We start from the raw sequence: 14,015 nt of genomic DNA, 5'->3' as shown, positions 1-14,015 counted from the left end.
TCAGTAAAGGGGCACATATCGAACATTTGTGAATGCCTAAAAAAACTTTTTGAGTTTTTGTATGTGTGTGCAAAGCATTGTGAAAATATCTCAAATAATAAAGTTATTGTAGAGCTGTGAAATCGCTTCAATCATTTGTAATAACCCTGTATTAATGGTGTCATTCCATTTAATGTGTGGAACTGTATATACTGTGTTTTGTCGAAGTTTAATGGGAGGTGACCGATCTCGGGCAACGCGAGATGTGCTAGGAGCATGTTCCACACTGACAACGTAGGGAAACTGCGTCGGCACGGAAGAGCGAAGCGAGCTGGTAATGAGGAGGGAGACAACACGCGTCGGCCGCTCGCCCTTCCTGGTGGCGCCTACGGCACTGGATCACTGTACGGCCGCGTGCGCCGCTCAAGGCCTCCCAGATAACCCGCGGCTGCTGGCAACCGGCGCGACTGTACTGCCACTGGCGGCGCCACGCCACTTCTTACAACCCCTTCCCCCTCCTTTACCTTCCTCAGGCTGTAATTCCATTCGTCTTCGTGGGCTGCAATACTGTTTTCAAACATACGGAATACACCCAGAACAAATTCGAGAGGAAAGCGAGGAGAGAGATGTACGGGAAGTAAGGTCCGTTAATTATGCGAAGAACTTTTTCATGCTCAAGCAAGTTTCGACTTCTGCCATCACGAGTGAGTACATTTACTCAGTTCTGTAACGTGCAAACCTATTTTAAGTTATACACTGATCTACAAAATACGAGGACCAGACAGATGAATAACATATCGTATTAACTGCTCCTCGGAAATCAGTGAAAGTGTGGGAGAATATCGCCAGATGTCGACCAGTCGTCTGCAGAAAGTTGTCGCACAGATGACAAAATAGCAGATATCGAAATAGGTCACAGAGGGATAGAAACACTATTAAAATCGCTCAAAAGAGGAAAGGCCGCTGGACCTGATGGGATGCCAGTTCGATTTTACACAGAGTACGCGGAGGAACTTGCCCCCCCTTCATGCAGCGGTGTACCGTAGGTCTCGAGAAGAGCGTAGCGTTCCAAAGGATTGCAAAAGGGCACAGGTCATCCCCGTTTTCAAGAAGGGACGTCGAACAGATGTGCAGAACTATAGACCTATATCTCTAACGTCGATCAGTTGTAGAATTTTGAAACACGTATTATGTTCGAGTATAATGACTTTTCTGGAGACTGGAAATCTACTCTGTAGGAATCAGCATGGGTTTCGAAAAAGACGATCGTGTGTAACCCAGCTTGCGATATTTGTCCACGAGTGTCAGAGGGCCATAGACACGGGTTCCCAGGTTGATGCCGTGTTTCTTGACTTCCGCAAGACGTTTGATACAGTTCCCCATAGTCGTTTAATGAACAAAGTAAGAACATATGGACTATCAGACCAATTGAGCGATTGGATTGAAGAGTTCCTAGATAGCAGAACGCAGCATGTCATTCCCAATGGAGAGAAGTCTTCCGAAGTAAGAGTGATTTCAGGTGTGCCGCAGGGGAGTGTCGTACGACGTTTGCTATTCACAATATATATAAATGACGTTGTCGATAACATCGGAAGTTCACTGAGGCTTTTTGCGGATGATGCCGTAGTATATCCAGAGGTTGCAACAATGGAAAATTGTACTGAAATGCAGGAGGATCTGCAACGAATTGACGCACGGTGCAGGGAATGGCAACTGAATCTCAATGTAGACAAGTGTAATGTGCTGCGAATACATAGAAAGAAAGATCCCTTATCATTTAGCTACAAAATAGCAGGTCAGAACTGGAAGCAGTTAATTCCATAAATTATCTGGGAGTAGCCATTAGGAGTGATTTAAAATGGAATGACCACATAAAATTAATCGTCGGTAAAGCAGATGCCAGACTGATATTCATTGGAAGAATCCTAAGGAAATGCAGTCCGAAAACAAAGGAAGTAGGTTACAGTAAGCTTGTTCGCCCACCGGTGTGGGATCCGTACCAGATAGGGTTGATAGAAGAGAGAGAGAAGATACAACGGAGAGCAGCGCACTTCGTTACAGGATCATTTAGTAATCGCGAAAGCGTTACGGAGATGATAGATAAACTCCAGTGGAAGACTCTGATAGAGAGACGCTCAGTAGCTCGGTACGGGCTTTTGTTAAAGTTTCGAGAACATACCTTCACCGAGGAGTCAAGCAGTATATTGCTCCCTCCTACGTATATCTCGCGAAGAGACAATGAGGATAAAATCAGAGAGATTAGAGCCCACACACGAACAATACGAGACTGGAATAGAAAGGAGAACTGATAGAGGTACTCAAGGTACTCTCCGCCACACACCGTCAAGTGGCTTGCGGAGTATGGCTGTAGATGTAGATAGCGTGAGGTCAGCGTGAATATAGCACCACGTGGAGCTGGCCCTGGAACTCGACGCAGTTGAAGGAATGGAAAAAGACAGTATGTGTCAATCAGTAAGCAGATACCGTGTGATGTTCTTTATTACAGCATGACCCAGAGACAACATCTGGATGACTTCACACGGGGAAGAATCATAGGGAAACTGCAAGCAGGACGCATGGGGAGCATGACTTCCGCACATCAGCGGCATTGTTTGCGATGCTGCCAAGAGCTTAGGGTTGGACCAAGGAGGAGTGGGGTTGCATGTTGGTCTCAGATGAGAGCAGATTCCAAAAAGGTCGGACATGATCGGCTTAATGGTCCAGTTGTTATGATTTGAGGAGACACAATGGTGCACGGTCGTACTGAGCTCCAGATTTTTGAACACGGTACCTTCGCCAATCGACATTATTGTGACACTGTACTCATTCCCCACGCGCGTCTTTTCAGGGGTGCTTTCATCTCTGATTTCATTTTTATGGATAACAATGTACGACTGCATCTAACAACGCAGTTAGAGGAGTTCCTGGAGCGAGAGGATATTCAGTGAATCGTCTGATATGCCCGTTTCCACGACATAAATGCAATCCAACAAGTGTAGGATGCGTTGGACATTGCAGCAAGTCCACATGCAGCAATGACCATCCAGCAGTCGTCAGCCGCCCTGGTGGAGAAACGGAATATCCTATAACAAGACCTCCTTACTAACCTTGTGGCGAGCATGAGAGCACGTTACACGGCATGCATTGCCGTCTCTGCTGTCCCGGGGATCGTCTTGTAGCACAGTAACTTCAGTGTAATTATCGCCTTTGAAGAAAACATTCACTTCTATTCGTCTCATAGCATCTTTCTTTCATTTACTGTACTGCAACAGATCTTTCTAGGAATCGTCCAAGTCTCATCGAGCTACGTTACTTGGCAGTGAGACTTCATGCGGAAGCTATTTTCGTTCTTACGTTTTCCAAACCAGTGTGATTATTCTAACGAAATTAAACCTAAAAACAACGCAGTCTGTTGTGCTTATTACCTTATTTTCTAAAATGTTCGGTTTTTTAAAACGCTATTTACATTATTGTATATTAGTGGCTTGTCATGTGCAACTAAGTGGTGTTATGGTGTGTAGATGGCGTCCTAACCACTTTATCTTTAAACGTTATTTTGTTCTGCGAAAATATTTTGCTATTACTTTCAGTTCTTTCTGTAGCATCTGTTTTCATTTCCATCTCCATCCTTCGTGGAAACATACACAAAAACTCGATACATACTTTTGAGAACCTCCACTTCCCAGTTTCACCTTTGAACTTCACAAGAAAATATGCTTATCTTGCTGCTGTGTTTATGCTACCTGTTGATGTTCGCCTGTCTTCATACTCACGTTGGCGTCAAATCTAAGCTTTATTTACTTTCTCTCTCCCTCTACCTACAATCCTCTGTGTTGTCTTTTTGAATTTATCTTTAAATGTGTGTCTGTGTTTTTAGTACTTGTTTCATCTGTTGGTGTTGAAACCGGAAGATAATGTGTTGAGGTCACAGAGGCCAGATGTAGAAACAGGAGGAAACGAATGTGGTTATGTGCACTGTTCCCATTTCCCTTGGAGAAAAAGAATATTGTGTATTGTGCACTTTGTGTTCTTAAAAAGTCTATTATACTAGTTCTTCTCGAGCTTTTCAAAGACTAGGAGAATGTGACACCTTAATTTGGGCGATTTTTGTAATTAGAAGAAGCATTTTGACTCAGTAATGATGTTCAGATTGACAGCCCTTCTCCCAAGGCAAGGCTACAGTTAGCGGGTCACCGATTTTGCCCGTCTTCGGATGATTATAGTACATACGAGTACTTAGAGGTAACGAATGCTGCTCTGGTATGATGCACTTCTCAATAGTTTAGAAGAATCGTGGTTCATAGACGCAAGCTCGTTGAATACAATACGAGAAAAGCAGCAGTCATAAAAAACGACTGACTAGAAATGTGCCCAAACTACATTCGAGTCAGATGATTATAGAATAATATTATCATCAGCAGGAAATTGTTTTTAAAAAAAATGTTTAAATGTGTGTGAAATGTCACGGGACTTAACTGCTAAGGTCATCAGTCCCTAAGTTTACACACTACTTAACCGAAATTATCATAAGGACAAACACACACACCCATGACCAAGGGAGGACTCGAACCTCCGCCGGGACCAGCCGCACAGTCCATGACTGCAGCGCCTAAGACCGCTCGGCTAATCCCGCGCGGCGGAAATGGTGTAACGCGAGTAGGGTTCATTGTGAATGGGAAGGGAGGGCACAGTGAGTTACTGTGAACAGTTCAGTGACAGGGTTGTTCTCATGAGAATCACCAGCAAACCAGCACCGACAACGATAATTCAGGTATCCTTGAGAACGGCGGAAGCCGAAGAAGAAGAGATAGAGAAAGCATATCAGGATATTCAACGGTTAATTCAGTAGGTAAAGGAGGATGAAAATCTAGTAGGTATGGGCGATTGGAATGCTGTTGTACAGGAAGGAGTAGAAGATATGGTTACGGGGGAGTATGGGCTTGGTAGCAGGAATCAGAGAGGAGAAACACTAATTGAGTTCTGAACAAAATTTCAGCTATTAATAGCGACTGCTCTGTTCAAGAATCACGAGAAGAGGAAATATACTTGGAAAGGTCCGGGAGGCACGGGAAGATTTCAGTTAGATTAGATCATGATCAGTCAGAGATTCCGAAATCAGATGCTGTACTGTAAGACGTACTCAGGACCAGACATACACTCAGATAACAGTTTAGTAGTGATGAAATATAGGCCGAAGTTTAACAGACTACTCAGGAACCATCAATGGGCCAGAAGTGGGATACAGAACTACTAATGAATGAAGAGATATGCTTTAACTTCTCCGAGAGTATAGATACCACGATAAGAAATAGCGTAGTAGGCAGATGAGTTGAAGAGGAATGTAATCTCTAAAACGAGCAATCACAGAAATTGGAAGGAAGAAAACAGCTACCAAAGAGGTAACTGCGAAGAAACCATGGGTAACATGAGAAATACTTCAATTGATCAATGAAAGAATGAGGTACAAAAATGTTCAGGGACACTTAGGAATACAGAAATGCAAATCACTTAAGAACGAAATAAATACGAAAAACGGGGAGGCTAAGGCAAAACGGCTACATGAAAAATGTGATGATATAGAAAAAGAAATGATTGCCGCAAGGACTGATTCAACATGTAGTAAAGTAAAAACAGCCTTCGGTGAAAGTAAAAGCAAGGTTGCTAACATTAAGAGTGGAATTGGAATTCCACTATTAAATGCAGACTAGAGAGCGGATAGGTGGAAAGAGTACATTTGAATGTCTCTATAAGGGGGACGTGAAAGATGAAGAAACAGGAGTCAATATAGAAGAGATGAGGGCTCCAGTATAAGAATCAGATTTTTGAAAGAAGTTTGGTGGACTTAACATCGAATAAGGCAGAAGGGATAGATAACACTCCATTGGAATTTCTAAAATCATTGGACGAAGTGGCGACAAAACGACAGTTCTCGTTGGTATGTATAATGTAAAAGTCTGGCAATATACCAACTGACTTTTCGAAATAACGTCATCCACACAATTCCGAAGATCGCAAGAGCGGACAAGTGCGAGATTTATCGCATAATCAGCTTAACAGTTCAATCATCCAAGTTTCTGACAAGAGTAATATGTAGAAAAATGGAAAAGAAAATTGAGGATGTGGTAGATGACGATCAGTTTGGCTTTATAAAAGGCGAAGGTACCAGAGGGGCACTTCTGACACTGTGGCTAGTAATGGAAGCATGACCAAAGAAAGACACGTTAAAAGAATTTGTGGAAAGACAATGTAACATGGTGCAAGATGTTCGAAATTCTGAGAAAATAACCATAAGCTATAAGGAAAGACGGGTGATATCTAACATGTACAAAAGCCAAAAGGGAACAGTAAGACAGTAAGAGTGGAAGACCAAAAGCGAAGTAACTGGATTAAAAAGGATGTAAGACAGGGATGTAGTTCTATACATCGAAGAATCAACGACAGAAACAAGAGAAAAGTTCAAGAGTGGAATTAAAATTCAAAATGAAAGGATATAAATGACAAGATTCGCTAATGATATTGGTATCCTCAGTGAAAGTGAAGAGGAATTACGGGATCTTCTGAATGGAATCAACAGTCTAATGAACGGAAAATATGGACTGAGAGTAAATCGAAGAAAGACAAAAGTCATGAGAAGCAGCAGAAATGACAATAGCGAGACTCTTAAGATCAGGACTGGCGATCACGAAGGGAATTCTGCTATCTAGGCAGCAAAATAACCAATGGCGGACGGAGCAAGGAGAACAAAAAGCAGACTTTCACTGGAAAAAGGGCATTCCTTGCCAAGAGAAGTCTACTGGTATCACACATTGGCCTTAATTTTAGGAATAAATTTCTGAAAATGTACGTTTGGAGCACAGAATTGTATGGTAGTGAAACATGGCCTGTAGGAACAGTGGAAAAAAAGGGAATTGAAGCGTTCGAGACGTGGGGCTATAGAAGAACGTTGAAAATTAGGTGGAGTGATAAGCTAAGGAATGAAGAGGTTCTCCGGAGATTCGGCGAGGAAAGGAAAATTTGGAAAATACTGGACAGGGTGGAAGGACATCTGTTAAGACATCAGGGAATAACTTCGATGGTACTAGAGGGAGCTACAGAGGATACAAACTATATAATAAGGCGGAGATTGGAAAACATCCAGCAGATAATTGAAGACGTAGGTTGCAAGTGCTACTCTGAGATCAAGAGGTTGCCACAGGAGAGGAATTAGTGGTGGGCCGCGTCAGACCAGTCAGACGATTGTTGACTCAAAAGGAAAAAAAAGGCCACGACAATTTCTGTAAGAGAACGTGGTGAGGCAATAGTAAGACAGTAGCGTCACATTCTGGGGGACAGCGGTTAAAATCGCGTTCCGGCCTTCCAGATTTAGTTTTCCCGTGGTTCCCTAAATTGCTAAATGTCTTGTACCAAATTCTGGGATGCTTCCTTTAAAAAGGAGAAGAAATATTTCGTTGCTATATCCCTCCCCCAACCGAGTTTGTCCACCGTCTGTAAGGACATCGTTGTCGACAGGACGTTAATGATTTTGTAAGCTACTCCCCATCTTCTGCTTTAAATTGGATAACACGTAAGCATATATCGTGAAATACGCCCTTAATTGAAAATTCCTATTCATATACAAAGTTTAGACATATTAACAATTTGATAATGCTATCTAATTATGAAGGTGATAGAAGAAAATCATCAGTGGAATATAGCGGGTAGCTTACTTTCGGCAACGTAGTTATGGACATGAATAGACGTTTGACGACTTCCACGAACGTATTACGCCCTGATAAGCACACAGTGTAACATTGACGACATGTATGGATGTAGATGTAGATGTAAGTAGCTCGGCTTGTATCCAACTACGGGCTGTAAGTAAATATTTAGACGTAAATATTTCGACGTCAAACACAGATATTGCTATTATATTCCTACAGCAATGGCTGATGGGGACTACAGTTTTCGTTTGTAGGTAAGGGAAACACGATTGGCCCTCTATCTTTTGTCACCCGCTCTCCGTCAACCCACTAGCTTGCAGCAGCTTAACATATAAGTATCTCTGTACTTATATGTTAGGAGTTGGATAATTGGATAATAATAATTGTAATCCACACTTTTGTCTATCTTTCATTTTAATAGTGTTATTGCTAATCCTTGTCACTAATGATGACAAGATTTTTATTTTTCAGTGTAATTGAATATGGAAGATGAGTTTAATGACATGTTGATCTGCGTGCCAAACACGCACCATTTCATTCAGATTTGCACAGCTCAAAAAAGTCGAACCTTTTCCAATCTAAATTTATTCGCGAAGTCCGATCTATGCTGTTCCACGGAATAGAAAATTGTTTTTTGCATCTCGTTTAATATAAACACGGTACGGTTTTCTGCTCGCAAATAGTGATTCATTGCGTGATTACCAGAACGCTAAGTAACAAAATAATTATAATGGTACATCCGCAGTAGGAATTTTAATTGCGTCGTCGTTACTTGGTTCCGTTATGATTTTTATACTTGACTCCTGCGGTGATAAGTCTGACTCATCCAGATTTACGAATAACTAAAATTCGGAAAGATGATACATCAGGAATTTACTCAATTTTAACTTTCGCGTTCCTTTTATCGGAATGAGTTCAGGGCATTGGGCTTGGTTGACCCAGTCTATTACCACAACCTTTCTATTGAGAAATGTGAATATTCACAGACGCAAAACATTCAAGTTTTGTATCGGTGATGAGCTAGAGACACCTTCTGAAAACTCTTGCAGCGAACTTACCTTCCCTTCTGAAAAATGATGCAAAGAAAATAGGGAAGTGTATTGCTCACTGTAGTTACTAAAATGCATTTATATTGATCGCAGTGACAGTTCAGGAATCTGCTGTCTTTGCTGAGGCCAGAATGGACATTAGGTCCAATAGCTAGGTACAAGTTGCAAAGCGCAGTTAGATCGAAAAGACATCAGAAATTGAAATGGACATTAGGTCCAATAGCTAGATACACAGAACGCTACTCATGAAATAATTGAACAACGGGCAATGTATATGCGTGAGAATATAATGAAAGAAGCCCATTAACCGGTAATTTGATGTATTCAAATGCCCTTGTATTCGGAGGATTAACGGAGCCCCGATTTAGGTTCAAATGGCTCTGAGCACTATGGGACTCAACTGCTGTGGTCATAAGTCCCCTAGAACTTAGAACTACTTAAACCTAACTAACCTAAAGACATCACACACATCCATGCTCGAGGCAGGATTCGAACCTGCGACCGTAGCGGTCGTGCGGTTCCAGACTGTAGCGCCTTTAACCGCTCGGCCACTCCGGCCGGCCCCCGATTCAGCATCAAGCTTCAGAAGTCATCTGTCTTATAAAGCCACGAGTGTAACATCTCAACACAGAAAGCACACGCAACAGTTCTGAAACTACTCTGAATATCACCAAGCTAAGCCTTACAATACAAACCAGAAAACAGGCATACATTTATAGCGCGATGTCTAACTTCAGTTGTACTCAAATCTTGCTTACCTATCAAGTGGCGTACCACAGCCTCAGCTCCTAATAGGCTCTGGTTTTCCCATTCAAACACAATGTTCTCTAACGCATTGGCCATTGTAGCCCCCTCGTCACTTACACAAGGCTCCTACTGATCGTCTCATAGACGGAATCTATAGCTCGGTATAGAATATATCTGTGCAGAACGTCTACAATTTAAGAACAAACCAAAGAATTCAGTATTGGAAGTTGTGAATATGACGAACGTCTTTCAGTCTTATTTCTTATGAATGTTAATTTAATGGCAGCCAGCTCTAAACGTATAAAAAGTAAGTTAATGTGGATGAGCAGGTAAAGCAAACCCGTAATGTTCGGATACAGCGTTAGTAGTGTCCTACTTGACTCAGCCTCGTCGTTTAAATATCTCAGCGCAACGTTGCAAAGCGATATGAAATGAAGGAGTGTGTGAGGATAATGGTAGGGAAGGCGAATGTTCGGCTTCGTTTTATTGGGAGACATTGGGAGACTTTTAGGAAAGTATGGTTCACCTGTAAAGGACCGCATGTAGGATGAAGGTGCGACCTACTCTTGAGTTCTGCCCGAGTGCTTGTGACCTGCACCAGGTCGGATTAAAGGAAGACATCGAAGCAGTTCAGAGGCAGGCTGTTAGATTTGTTAATGGCAGGTTTGAACAACATGCACGTGTTACGGAGATACTTTGGGAACTCAAATGGGAATCCATGGAGGGAAGGCGACATTATTTTCGAGGAAACTACGAGAAAATTTAGAGAACCGGCATTTAAAGCTGACTGCAGAACGATTCTGTTGCTTTCAACATACATCGCGCGTAAGGGCCAAGAATACAAAATATAGAAATTAAGGCTCATACGGAGGCATATAGACAGTCGTTTTTGCCTCGTTCTATTTGTTAGTGGGACAGCGGAGGAAATGACTTATGGTGGTTCCGGATACCCTCCACCACGCATCGTAATCTGGATTGCGCGGTATCGATGTTGATGTACATTATTTTGAATTACGAACAACCGCTGCCAAATGTCCGAATTTTTATAATAAGGCGAAAGACACTGCTCTGGCTGTAGAAAATTTTTATTAAAACTACAATCGGTTGCAAACCAATTTAGGCGAATCCTAATGTGACCTTAACAGAGATTAGATAGGAGATATTTTGCAATTTTCCTTTTACACTGGATTACTAAACATTGTAGTATGGAGTAGTATAGTCCTGTACATCAGGTACTTGCATAAATTGTGTCCACAACATTATTTTACGCCGTCCTGAAGCTTCTCTCCGTCCGTCACGTCACTGATAAATTAAAACCGGCTAGAAGAAAAAAATTGTTCAAATGGCTCTGAGCACTATGGGACTTAACATCTGCGGTCATCAGTCCCCTAGAACTTATAACTACTTAAACCTAAGTAACCTAAGGACATCACACACATCCATGCCCGAGGCAGGATTCGAACCTGCGACAGCTCGGCCACAACGGCCGGCCCGCTAGCAGAGTTTGTCAAATTGATGACAAGTGTGTTTCCCTAAAACAAAAAAAATAAAATAAGTATTTGGTGCGGAGAGAGTAAAATTCGCCCCTGCAAAGTGTGCTAAAATACTTGTATAAGAACCAAGAGAAACATATCATATTATTCCGGGCACGGCAGTAACGATCATTGAACTAACTAGAGCCCTATGCAAGCGGCCATGAGGAAGACTGCATTGACCGTAGTATCCGAATATCTAGAGAAATGGTGCTACAGAATATGGAGCTAGTGCATCGGACGGCGAAGCGTGGAAGAGGGGGCGGTGCTGTACATAAAAATAAATTATAGTTGAAATCAACAAGTGATATGAAACATGGACTATGCGTGGATAGAAAGCTTATACGAAAAACCCCCTGCGACGGAGACCACTAGTATCGGTAATGGATATCATTCCACACAATTTGAAAACCAATGGAAACTTTACAAACAGCGAAGGTTTTCACGTGCAGCAAAATACGCTGTCAAAAAATAAGAATAACGGGGTATGTGGTTAGATAGTCAAAATTGCAAAAATTGTTCCTATGTCTCAGTTCTGTGTGGGTGTTTAAGGTGAACTCAGGAAATTTTTGTAAGGCTCGGAAAATCGCTATCTCTCCTAAAATATTAAGGTTGTCGCCCTTATTCTCGAAATATGTGATTTGCATACTCTCATGTACGTCCGTGATCTCATGTCCTGTGTCGCGTAAATGTGCACATAGTGCTGATGCTGAATTCGCTCTTTAAACCGAAATGAAAAACCTCTGACCTATATATTTGGCGTCACATTGCTGACAAGAGATGCGGTAGAGGACCGATAACGTAAACCTTCCACGCGCATACTTTTCTTGTGTCTAAATTTTTGACCGTTGTTCCTAGGAATATAATAACCAGGGGTTGCGTTTCTTGAAACCAGGCACTTGCCTATTCTCTCAGAAATATTTCCAGAGGAAGGAATCCTATGGTACTTTTTTCTTGTGGAAGCTGTATTGCCTGTTGTAATAAGAGAGCTGACGGTCATTGGTTGGGATGAAAATTGTTTCACATTGCAATTCATATTTAGCCTTCGTACTGTACCCCTGTTAATGTTACGTACAAAAACTTAATATAACCATTCGAGGGTGCTTAACCATTCGAGCGTGCTTTATATTGTCGAAGCCGCGCGAAATTAGCCGAGCGGTCTAGGGCGCTGCAGTCATGGACTGTGCGGCTGGTCCCGGCGGAGGTTCGAGTCCTCCCTCGGGCACGGGTGTGTGTGTTTGTCCTTAGGATAATTTAGGGTAAGTAGTGTGCAAGCTTAGGGACTGATGACCTTAGCAATTAAGTCCCATAAGATTTCACACAAATTTGAACTTTTTTTTATATTGTCGAAAACTAAGTTATAAATCTGAAAATGTGTAAAATTAATCGAGTCTTATTATCGTACAAATTAAACCATCCCCACTCCCCCTCACCATACACACATAAACCTCAAACGTAGGTCGATTATGTTGAAGTTAATGCGACAGGAAGCGTAACATCGTTGAATTACTGAAGCTTGCCTCATTCTACATACTGGGTGATGCATATGAAGTTGTATGAAAACTGTATGTGCCCTGCGGCGGTAGCAAAGCGATTTATGTAATAGTGTGTTCGGTGTAACGAGCTAGGTCGTTTGTCCTCATCGATTATTCATAACACAGGAATACTTAATCCCGAGCGGGTGACGATGGCTTCTGGAAATTCGCGTGCCACGCCACAAGTCGCCATCAAAGACTGACGGCCTAATTGCAGGCGTGTGCGCAGTGCAGTGTCACGGCAACCTGTTTATCTGCGGAGCGTCCCGGCTCTTCCGTCCGTTGCTGGCGCTCACGCGACGCCGTTGTCTCGCCGCTGCCCGCCGGACTCTTGCCACACCGAAGACCTCAGTCGTGTGCCTTTCTGCGGCGATCCACCAGTCCAGCACGTTTCAGCATCACAGCTAAATTCCTAATACCGACAACGCCTATCTGCGCTATCATATGCTACGTTTCCACGCAGCGCATCTTCCGAAAGACGAAAACCGAACGTCGGAAACTTATTTTTGCTTACAGGTTTGCACGATGAGACCTGAATTGTTTTTGACAGCTCAGACAAATATCGTTTTGCACTTATAGCCTCAAGAAATCAGCTGCTTTGTTTTTCGATTTTACTTGCAAACCGTCGCTTGCTTTAATCATAAATGTATGTCTGAGTGATGCTAAAATTTATTATTTTTACATAAAGAAAAGTTTTATATTGTCAATAACCTTCAAATCGTAAGTTACACCCTTAATTTTTGTATATGAATTGGCGAGTTTACTCTTGCCACTTTTATTGCCTACAACTGTGGTCACTTTCAGAACTCAAATTAATTAATGTAATAAGCACTCCGTCTTCAGGCCACAAGTGGCCCATCGGGACCATCCGACCGCCGTATCATCCTCAGTTGAGGATGCGGATAGGAGGGACGTGTGGTCAGCACACCGCTCTCCCGGTCGTTATGATGGTTTTCTTTGACCGGAGCCGCTACTATTCGGTCGAGTAGCTGCTCAATTGGCATCACGAGGCTGAGTGCACCCTGAAAAATGGCAACAGCACATGGCGGCTGGATGGTCACCCATCCAAGTGCCGACCACGCCCAACAGCGCTTAACTTCGGTGATCTCACGGGAACCGGTGTATCCACTGCGGCAAGGCCGTTGCGTTAATGTAATAAGGCTGAATCTTAAATTGCTGTTGTAACCAAGTACCACCACAATAAAATAAAAACAGTGAATATTTGAGGCGGTATGAATGAGAACTGGGGCGTATTTAAGTTTACAAAATAATGACAAGTTTTATTAATCTTTTTGTAACAACAGCTACCTGACAAATTTTAGATAAAAATGATAAACACAGATCAGAAAAGGATTGTCAAAGCATACATTGTGGTGGAAGCTATACAAATTCTCCCCTGAATTAATCGTTTTTTCAACGCAGTTTGACGTTGTTTACATGAATACACTGGAAGCCCAACTCAATTCAAATGGA

At 42.4% G+C, this 14,015-nt stretch overlaps 1 pseudogene; it reads right to left on the bottom strand.

Annotated features, from left to right (window-relative positions):
* Positions 1-13,572: 13,572 nt before the first annotated feature.
* Positions 13,573-13,689, bottom strand: LOC126093476 (5S ribosomal RNA; annotated as a pseudogene).
* Positions 13,690-14,015: the final 326 nt, after the last annotated feature.

The sequence above is a fragment of the Schistocerca cancellata genome, chromosome 7 (assembly GCF_023864275.1).
Source record: "Schistocerca cancellata isolate TAMUIC-IGC-003103 chromosome 7, iqSchCanc2.1, whole genome shotgun sequence".
In the NCBI taxonomy this organism is placed as follows: domain Eukaryota; kingdom Metazoa; phylum Arthropoda; class Insecta; order Orthoptera; family Acrididae; genus Schistocerca; species Schistocerca cancellata.
This window is presented reverse-complemented; position numbering and strand designations above follow the sequence as displayed.